A 10,517-nucleotide genomic window follows, 5' to 3' on the forward strand; every position below is an offset into this window, starting at 1 on the left:
GCCCCAAGTTGCACCAGGAGGGGTTTAGGTTGGATGCTGGGGAAAATTTCTTCCCTTGAAAGGGTGGTCAGGCTCAGGAACAGGCTGCCCAGGGCAGTGGTGGAGTCACCATCCCTGGAAGTGCTCAAAAAACACGTGGATGTGGCACCTGAGGACACGGGTTAGTGGTGAACACGATGGCTAGACTGGATGATCTTAAAGGTCTTTTGCAACCTCAATGACTGTGATTCTGGGGGTCTGTTGCCATAAGAGAACCCCACAGTTTAACCCTGAGATGAAAAAAAGCAGGAAAATGAGTAGATGCAGCAACAGGAAACAAAATCCAGGCGCTCCAGGAAGGTGCTCAGAGAAGGGTCATCTCCTCCCAGGCCAACACTAAGCCTCGAAAAAACGGCTGCTATGTCCCTGCTCCGAGGTGAGGATCACATGCCAGGCATTCCCCAGAGGCCAGTCCCTCTGGGAACATCAGCTGTGACAGGGTAAAGCCCCCAGGAATGGGATGGGAAGGCAGCAGGCTGGGCTCAGGCACCCCCACCCTGTCCCCCACCTCAGCTGCAGGTCAGGGCTCTGCAGGCAGGTCTGGGGGGAGGAGAGAGCTCAGGGAACCAACGTCAGAGAATGGGAACCGGGAGCTGGGGGACCTGGCCTTGTTCCCAACTCTGCTGCTGCCCAAGGTCAGGCCCAGTCACATGCCCTCCTACCTGTTATATATTTAGAGCTGAAACTCCAGAGCCACGACTGCTGCTCACCAGCTGTGAGCTCAGAGCTCCAACACCATCCCACTGCAAGGAAAAGTGGCAGGACAGGATAGAAAGTCCTCCAGATTGTTCATAGTTGTTAAAAAATAGATGACTTTTTTTCAGGGAGAGAATGAAAAGCAGGGTGGGAAGACTCCTGGTCACCTTTACCCTAACTAGAAAACTTCCAACAAACAAAATTCAAGGGATAAACAAGAACTCAGGGAAATGATAACAGTCCCAAGGCTGCCAGAGCTCCAGCAGGGCTTGGACAATGCTCTGAGGGACAGGGTGTGATTATTGGGGTGTCTGTGCAGGGCCAGGAGTTGGACTGGATGATCCTGATGAGTCCATTCCAGCTCAGGGTATTTTATATTTCTAATTGACTAAATTAATTGGTCTGTATCAATTTTATCACATAGTCCACTTGCCAGAGATTCCCCTTGCTCACGACTGTGAGGCTCTGAAAGGGAAATAAAAAGTTGACCAACTTCAGGGTAAGAAAAAAAACCCTCCAACCTTCTTGCTTGATTTGATCTGGAGGTTTATAAAGCAGCCCCCAGCTGCACAAATCCTTGCCCCCTGCATTTGGGGAGCAGCACCTTGGCAAGCATCAGCCTGTTTGTTACTGACAGGGACAGCAGTCCAGCATGGGCACAGGGCATCAGCTTCCAAAGGCATCAGCTTCCAAAGGCACTTGCTTTTAGCAGCCACTCCATGGGTCTAAAGGCTGCTTCCCATCAGGGCACAAAGCTTTCTCACTGTCACATCACTGCAGGTTGTGCAGATGCTCAGTAAATCCAAATTTACTATATTTATCAGGTATTGCTGGGCTGCTTTGTCCAAGTGCATTTTGCCTCAGGACATGGCACCTCCACAGCCTGAGCAGCCTCTTAAAGTGTGGTTCAGCCTCTTTTTTGGGACCTGGGGAGAAAAGGCTTTGTGTAAACATGCAATATTTACTCCTCAACATGCTGTAGTTTGGTAACTCAGCTGTGCAGACTTGGGGCAAGCCATAAATTACCCACACGACTGAGTGGGTAAAAGCCTTTGACTTGCTGAACCAGAATCCCAGGCATCAATAATGTCTCAACAAAATATAGATGTTTATGCTACATATATTGTTAAATCTACTTATTCTGAGGTCACAAACACTGACCTCCCCCCTCAAACCAGCATCTGAAAAGGCACAAACCATCAGCATGCAGAACTGGTGAGAGGGAATCTGCAAATTGAACTGCAGGAGGAGACTGGAATTAGATGAGCTTTAAGGTCCCTTCCACCCCAAACCAGTGTGGGATTCTATGATATGAAAAGTGATACCAAAAGCAATGAGTGCAGAGGCCAGCCTGGATCACAAATGCACAGCTCAGGCTGCTGCATCCCCCTTCACTGAGCACAGCTCTGCATCCCAAGCTCTCCAGGACCTCTTCTCACCAGGATTTGGGAACATGCACCGGGAACAAGGATCACTGTGCACCTAAATAACTAATCAGTGATGTGCTGCCTTCCAGGTCAGCTTGGGAAAGGGGTCAGTGGGAGCTGCCACCACCAAAGTGTCCCCAAAAAAGACATCTGTACATAAAGCACCACCAGAAACACGCTACATATGATTTATTAAACCTTCCTTCCTGCTCAGCTCTAGCTTTTCTGTGCTGAATTAGCCACCTCTGCTGTCTTCTGCTTGTTTTACACAGAATAAATGTTCTGCTCTTACAGGGTATTTTTTCCCCGGATCTCAGTGCTCAGATAGGAAAGGAAGAACGAGATCCAGTGCCAGGCATCACCTCCCCTCTGGCATCACCACAGACCCCTCCCAGCCCTTCCCCAGGGAGCAGCAAGAGCAAAGATACCCCCGGGGCAATAAAGGGAGAGAAAGTCATTTTTAACCAGGATCCTGCTCCCCAATTGGAGCACTGGGTAGACTCTGCCTCGGCATTAAGTCTCACTTTGGCTTTTCCCTTTCCTGGAATCCCTGCTGCTGAGGGAGCAAACATGGGAGCAGCTGATTTCTACTTGGGCTGGAAGAGCTTTAATTCTCCCAGACCATACACACAGCCCGTCCATTTAGGAGAAGAGAGGTAATTTAAAATATCTTTTCTAATGTCTGCTGGCAGAACACAGATGAAGGACTGTCAGAGATGATCAATATTTAAGCGCATCTTCAAAGCGATTTGGGGGAGCTGCTGAAGACAAAGAGGCAATTGGGGCCCAGGAGCCAGAGGAAAAGCTGAGGGAGAAACTGCCTTTTTTTTTTCCAAGGCAAACAGAAGACAAGTGATGGCTCAGTTCAGAGAGGCTGAGCTCGCTCCCCTCCTCACACGGGCAGGGCCAGAGCCCAAGTTTAATCTCTCCCTCACGACAACTTTAATTAAAAGCATCTAAGCCCTTCCTGCCTGTTTCCTGCCATGAGGTGTGGTTGTGCTCACAGGAGGTATTAACAAAGCCCTGTTTATTGCCGTGCCCTCCCTGGAATTGCTGTTTGAGCTGCAGTCAAAGGGCTGGGGAGCTCCTCTGCAGGAGAGCACTTGGCTCCTCATCAGGGGGAAAACACACAAAGCCCACCTTTGATGTGGAGTCACTCCTCGGGTGCTGAAAATGCTCCACAGCATCACCTTCACAGCACATCCTTCCAGGGGAGTTTACCATGGGATGTTTTTCTTGGTCATCACCTGTGGGTGCCAAGATGCCACCGGGGTAAAAGATGGGCACTGGCTACAGGAGAAGAGCTGGAGCAAGGATTTTTCAGTAGTTCTGTAGTGGGGAGGTCTGTCCTGGACTTGGGTACCAGGCTCAGGGAGAACATGAGACCCTCTGGGGTCCCCAGCACAGGAAGGACATGGAGCTCTTGGAGCAAGTCCAGATGAGCCCATGGAGATGCTCCAAGGGCTGGAGCCCCTCTGCTCTGGAGCCAGGCTGGGAGAGCTGGGGGGGTTCACCTGGAGAAGAGAAGGATCCAGGGAGACCTGAGAGCCCCTTCCAGGCTCCAGGAGAGCTGGAGAGGGACTGAGGACAAGGGATGGAGGGACAGCACAAGGGGGAAGTGCTTCCCACTGCCAGAGAGGAGAGTTAGATGGGATATTGGGGAGAAATTCTTTCCTGTGAGGGTGGTGAGGCCCTGGCACAGGTTGCCCAGAGAAGCTGTGGCTGCCCCTGGATCCCTGGAAGTGTCCAAGGCCAGGTTGGACGGGGCTTGGAGCAACCTGGGCTAGTGAAAGGTGTCCCTGCCCATGGCAGGGGGTGGGATGGGATGAGCTTTACGGTCCCTCCCAAACCCAAAGAGGTTTTACTCACCTCGTGAAATGTGTGTTGCACAGTGAACTTTGGAGTAAAAGTTAAAAAATATAAATAATAAAAAAAATAACCTTAACTTACTAGAGAAGCTCAAGAAGATTTTTGCAGAGGTTGTAGCTCCTACCACTCCAGAAAGAGTTTCAGGAGCTGTAAGAGCTCCAAGCATTGCAGGTTGCTGCAGTACCAACAGTCACAAGCAATACCTGTTTTACAAGCAGATTCAGCTCCAGGGACAGAAACCAGGACCTGCTGAACCACCAAGTGCTGTCCTTGAGCAGAAACACACCCAGCCAGGCCAGGCAGCACCACCAGCTCTGTGATGTCTGCCCCACAGCAACCACAGAAGCGTTTCTACATTTGAAAAAACACAAGTATGTTTGAGCAGCAGCCACCCAGCTACACCAGGGCCACATCTCAGGCCAGAAGAATCACCTTGAAGTCCTGGCAAGTCCAGGAGCAGCTGAAGGGCAGGTGAAAGGCACCACAAACACTGAGGACACTCACAGAGCCGACTGTCACACCACAGCCACAGCAGCAGCTGTCACCATGAAGCCCCATGTGGTTGAGGTCCAAATCTCTTCACTGGAGCACCAAATTACTCCTATTTCTTCAAGACTGGGCTTCAGCCACAAGTTAAGTTCGAGCACTTTGTGCCTGTGCAGGAGAGCTGACAGAGCCAGTGCTCCCCCCGTCCTGCTAAAGGAACCGTTTCACCCAGAATTGCTCCCTAGACAGTTTTCCAAAAAACAGTTTGCTAAAGACAGAAGGAAAGCACAAGATTCAGACTAATAAAGACATCAAGAGCCCGGGTGGGGAAGATCTGCAACCACCTTCTCTGTCCCCCTCGTGCCCTTTGCCAGCCTAGTCCTGAGCTCAGAATTCACACATTAAAATGAGCGACAGCGATTCCAGATGAGTCTCCAATGCCACCATTCCCACAACACCTTCTCCTGCAGAAACTGGCTCTGCTACTTCCATGTTTAAGTGCCAGCAGGCAGACCCCCAGCTGAAGGATGTCCTCCCTCCAGGGAAGGTGGGACACAGCAGGAGCCACTTAATCCTGCCACAGCAGGAGCAGGAGCTGCACTGCCTCACTTATTGCTCCTGCTCATACATTTAACCTGCCCATTCTTATTCTGCTTGTAGGAGCAATCAGAAAATGAGTTCACATTTATCCCCACTGTGGCTGTGTTTGTTGGAATTGAAGCTGCTTGCAAAAGCATCAGATAAAGCTATGGCTCTTCTCAGCATCTTTTGTTTGGTACCATCACTCAGCACACGGAGGTGATGCTGCAGACATCACCTGGGAACCACTGAATTCACACAGACACAGCCCCCGGGGGTTCAGCTATTTACCTCAGTCTTGTTAGGGGGAAAAAAAACCAAAAAACAACCTGGCATTGTGTTTTCTATTTTAAAACCAGACTTTTTGGAACAAATAAAAAAAAAGGACAGTTGGGCAACATCACCAGCCAAGTCTGTGGATGTTCAGTGAAGGAAATCCTCTGCTGCAGGTGCAGAGATGCTGCTGGCACAGAGCTGGGCATCCTGCTGGGCACATCCTGCTGTGCAGCTCCCGCAGCAGAGGAGAAGCAAGAGCTCAGAAGGCCTTAAATCAATCAGGGACCTGCCCTGCAAAGGCAAGGCCAAGTCTTGCCTCGGAGGCTCCTCCCCGGCACAACTTGCTCTACATCAGGATTTGGCTGCAACGCATTTTCCTCAAGACTTTCTTTAAAAAAAAATAAAATATCACGATTGTGAGGTGCCAGTGTGAGACCTGCAGGACCCACCTGCTTGGAAAGCAGCTCAGCAGGTCCCCCTCTCAGTAAGAGAGGGTCCCTCCACTCTTCCACCTCCTCATGTTGGACAATACAGGCAGCAGAACAAACAGCATTGTTTGTGTGCAACAGTGTTAGACATGAGCCAAAAACATGACTCACACTGCCCTTATAGCCCTTCCCAGGTTATCCAGGGCCATGCCAGGATAAGGAGGCAGCTGGTTCTCGGGGTGAGATGAGCCCCAGGGACACCTCCTGCCCAGGTGGCACAGCCCTGGGCACTGAGCAGCCAGCACTGCTTTAGGGTGGTCACATTTTAACACGGTCAGATTTTAAGACAAAAACTATTCTCATTTTATTCAAGACAAGGAAGTCTTTATAGCACTCCCAGGATTTCACCTCTCTAACAAGGAGGACCTCGCTGGGAGCTCACACCAGCACAGACTGCAGGCAACACCCTTCTTCACATCCATGCTCCAGCATCATCTGCTCCATCCTGCACAACATCTGCCAGCTCGGGCTCTGCAGAACCAGCTCCTCTTGTTTGCCCACAGCCCGGCAAGCCCAGGATACTCCTCCTGATCGTTTTAAGCTGCAAGAAACATGAGAAGCCCCAAGAAAAGCTTTAGATTCACTCTGTGCATGCGGGCTTGTCTCCTTGCAAGCCAAGGATTGCCTGAGACATGTCAAAGGAAACAGCCTTTGCTCATGGTTACAAGCCTTGGCTTTGATAGTTCCAGCATCTTAAATCTTAAAACCAGAACATAGACCAATGTTAATTCTGCAGAACACCCACCTAAGTCAATCTCTGCCCTGGTGTCACCTCAATTCTGCCTTTTATAAAGCACACACAATTAATTTTATATTGGAGATGGGGCCACCTGACCTTCTAATTAAACACACACTTTCAGGTTAGACCCTGCTGTGTGATGGTACTCACTTGGATTAAACAGGTACACCAGGACTGGGGGCAAAAATAAAAATAGCCCCAGTTCTCACAGCACAGGGGAAGGAAGAGCATTCTGTGCACAACAGCAAAATCAACTTAATCACAAATGACAACTTCTGAAAGCCTTTACTTTGGATTCATCCTTGGCATTTTTCTAGGCCAGCTTGAAAACAAAAGCTTTGTCCTCTTAAAATGCAATTGCCTGAGGCACCTCTAAAAAAAGTGACATAACTCAGGTTTGAAAAATGCCTCCTGGGTTTCAGATCCTCCTAAGAGCCTCTTTACTATTCAGCTTGATTCAGATTACCCAGATCAGCAGGAACTCTGCAGATTTAGCCCCAGCTACCAGCACAGGTATAAAAAGCACACATTTAGGATTATTTTTTAAAACTGTATGATTAAGGCTCTACAGTTATATAAAAAAAACCTTGTTGTTGATCTGAATGGTTCCTCCCTCCCTTTTCTCCAGCAGGTTTATAAACACTCTCTGATGACAGTTTATTCTGAATTTCACTCTGTTCAGCTTGTTCAGATATTTTTTTCTAGCTTGTTTTTCTTGCTGGGTGTTTTCAACCTTTCCATCACAAACCTCAAGCTGTGAGAAGAATGAGTGACTTGTTTTGGAATCAAAACTTGAGCCTAAAATTTGATTCTTATTTCTTCTCCCCTCCACAAACCTACTTTATTTCAGTAAATCTGCAAGCAGTGACTTGTGCTTCTGCAAATCCAGGAGCACAGCCCTGTGCCAGGCAAGGCAGTGACTTAATGGGAGGGGGCAAGGAAGGAAAAGCTGCAATTCTCCCAGACAGACACAGCTCCTTCCAGTGCCTGTAATTAACACCTTGGATAACTCCACAGCACCTTCAGCATATCACTGATTTTTATAGCCATAAGCCATTTTCTTTGGGCAGCTGCAAGTTTACTTCTAGGTCTGAAAACTCCTTATTCAGCCACCAATAAAGAACTCAAATCAAAAGAAGTTCTGCTGCTTTTATTGAATAATTTGGGACAAGGAGAGCTGAAAGCTCTCTCAGTGATGGGAACATGTTAAGAGTCTTCTTTTTCTGAATGATCAAGTCACATCACATAAACTGTTCTCTGTCAAGAGCTTTAATCCTCCCTTTTCAATCCCTAAATAAAACATCCTCCCAAAACTCGCTGTCTGTTATCTGCCTTTTCTAAAGGAAGTGGTTCTTAAGAGACCCACCTTCATCTGCTTTGCCATTCCCCTGAAATCTGTCAAGATAATACTGGAGATGGAAGTAAAACCCCAGCAATGCTCCAGGGCACAGTGAACTGAAGGAGTGTGGCTGCACACCCAGCCCTCCTAGAGGAAGGTTTCACACACGGCCAAGTGCTCCCTGAGAACAACAGTCACAAAAAGGCTTCCAGGAACAGTTGTCACCAAGGGTCACACTGCTGTGGCTTAACTTGGGGTTTTGCTCATGGCACAGGCTCTTTACCTCCCCAAAACCAGCAGTTCTTCCCTTTACACCCCATCAGTGCAGGCTCCTCATCCCGGAGCTCTGCTTTCCTTGGAAACCAACCCCCTTCCCTGTCCTTTAGAAGAAAATCATGTAAAGGGCCCAAATCCCAACAAAGTGCAGAATAAAGCACAGGGCAAAACGAAAGGGAAAGCACTATCTCCCCCCTAACTGCTAAAGGGAGACCAAGAGTGGAGGCTCCTGCGGAAGAGCACAGCCCTTCTCCTCACAGCAGGGACAACCAGGAGGGTCCTGTGACACAGTCCACCCCTTCCACACCGTGACAGCTCCTCTGATGACACAGCCAAAGAAAACAGGATCCGCCTGGGTGCTGAGATCCACAGCAAATGCCAGGCTGAAGGCTCGTGCTGCGCCTGCCAGCTCGGGGAGAGCCAGCAGCGCTGCCACCCCGGGTCCCTCAGTGCCCGGCCAGCGCTGGCACCAGCCACTGCTCACCCTGGTATTTACTGGCAGGGGAAAGACAACTATTTCCTTAATATGAAATAAGAGGGTCTTGTTTTTTCTGGCCTTAAAAGTAAGCCCAAGTCAGTTGTGCTGCTGTTGACTTCAGCCTCCTCAAAATGCCAAGCTCCCGGAGACCCGAGCGGCGACTGGAGCGTGGGAAGGCCCTGGAGCCACAGCTCAGCGTGGGCTGGTTCCCAGCTCAGCCCCACAGCCCAGCCCAGCCTTGCCCCACACCAAAAGCATCCAAAAATTATCCTCAGAAGTGGTGGAGTCACCATTCCTAGAGGGATTTAAAAGATGTGCAGATATGGCACTTGGGAATACGGGTTAGTGGTGGGCTTGGCAGTGCTGGGGGAATGACTGGACGTGGTGATCTTGGAGGACTTTTCCAAACCTAGTGATTCCAGGGCTCTGTGCTGAAGCACTGCAGCAACCAGGGTCGTTCCTGCAGGTGGGCTCTTGCTCTTCAGGAGCAAGTCAGAAAAACAAAGGTGCTCATCCACGCTGTTCTCCATCCCGGCAGTTTGTGTCCCAGCCTTCTGGGCTGTCTAACAAGAGGAATCAGTCGTTGGACACCCTCCTAAAGGCACAGCCAAATCTGACTCTTTCACATCTACCAAAGCCGTTCTGGCAGAGCCAGGACTAGACCTAGAGTTTCACACATCACCTCAAATCCCAGAATCATTTAGGTTTGCAAAAAACCTGCCAGACCATCAAGTCCAACCTCTGACAGAGTGCCCCCATGCTCACTAAGCCGCACCGCCCAGTGCCACATCCACTCGTTTTAAACAATTCCAGGGATGGTGACTCCCGGGAGAGCCTGTTCCCAAACACGGGTACCGACGGAAACCAGCAGCCTGAACATAATCCCGACAGGGAAGGCTCCGCAGGCTCCAGCACCGCTCGCAGGCTCCGCACGGACCCGCGGGGAGCGGCGCTCAGCCCGGGCACCCCCCGCGCCGCTCGGGCTCGACATTCCGCCCGGTTCATCGCAGAGACCCGGAGCATCTCCGGGTGGCAGGAGACACAAAGTAAGTCTCGATCGCGGACATCCCTCCCCGGCACCGCCGCCACCAGCGTGCGGGAGCCGCGGGGCTCAGCCCCGGCGCCGCCCCCCGCAGGACGGGACCCACCGGCAGCCGCTCCCACGCCTTCCCCGTCCCGCGGGCGCCGGCATCCCCACGCTCCTTCCCGCATCCCGCTAAATGCGGGTCACGATGGGGGGAAAACCGAGCCGAACGCTAGAAAACCAGCGGAGGAAGAGAAAACCGAAAATCAAAATTAATTACTAACGCGGCGGTAATTCGCTGGCGGAGGGAGGGGGGACCCGCGCTGCCAGCGGGACCGCACGGCGAGGAGCGCGGGGGAGCACCGGGGGAAGGGGCAGAGCACTCACCGGGCGGGTCGGTGCCGGGATGCGGGGCGGGTGATGCGGGGCTGCGGTGCGGGGACGCCTCGCGGAGCGGACAGAGAGCCCGTCCCGTCCCGCGTCGCCCGCGGGAGCCGCCGGCTCAGTGCCGCGCACCGCCCCGCGCCGCGGCTCCTTCCCGCCGACCGTACCACGGCCCCGCGCCGGGGGGGACGCGGGGCGAGGGGGGAGAACACCGGGCAGGCCCCGCCCGCCCGCCGTGCCCCCGCGGCGCGGCCCGCACCGAGCGGGCTTTGCGGGGCCGGGCGGAGCCGGGCGGCGCCGCCGGGGCTCGGCCGGGGGCAACGCCGCGAGTGCCGCGGGTGCCGATCCCTCCCGCTCGGCGGGCGGAGCGGTGGAAGAGTCCAGAGCGGGGCGGGGCCGGGCGGGGCCGGGGGCGCG

The 10,517-nt window shown here is 52.1% G+C and overlaps 1 protein-coding gene across 1 annotated transcript in view; it reads right to left on the minus strand.

Annotated features, from left to right (window-relative positions):
- Positions 1-10,194, minus strand: part of RALY (RALY heterogeneous nuclear ribonucleoprotein) — a 120,101-nt gene extending 109,907 nt beyond the window's left edge. Inside the window, exon 1 of the mRNA XM_032704708.1 lies at positions 10,104-10,194. The gene's annotated coding sequence lies outside the window, so the exon portion shown is untranslated. The remainder of the gene's footprint in view (positions 1-10,103) is intronic.
- Positions 10,195-10,517: the final 323 nt, after the last annotated feature.

This window comes from Chiroxiphia lanceolata, chromosome 17 (assembly GCF_009829145.1).
Source record: "Chiroxiphia lanceolata isolate bChiLan1 chromosome 17, bChiLan1.pri, whole genome shotgun sequence".
NCBI lineage: Eukaryota > Metazoa > Chordata > Aves > Passeriformes > Pipridae > Chiroxiphia > Chiroxiphia lanceolata.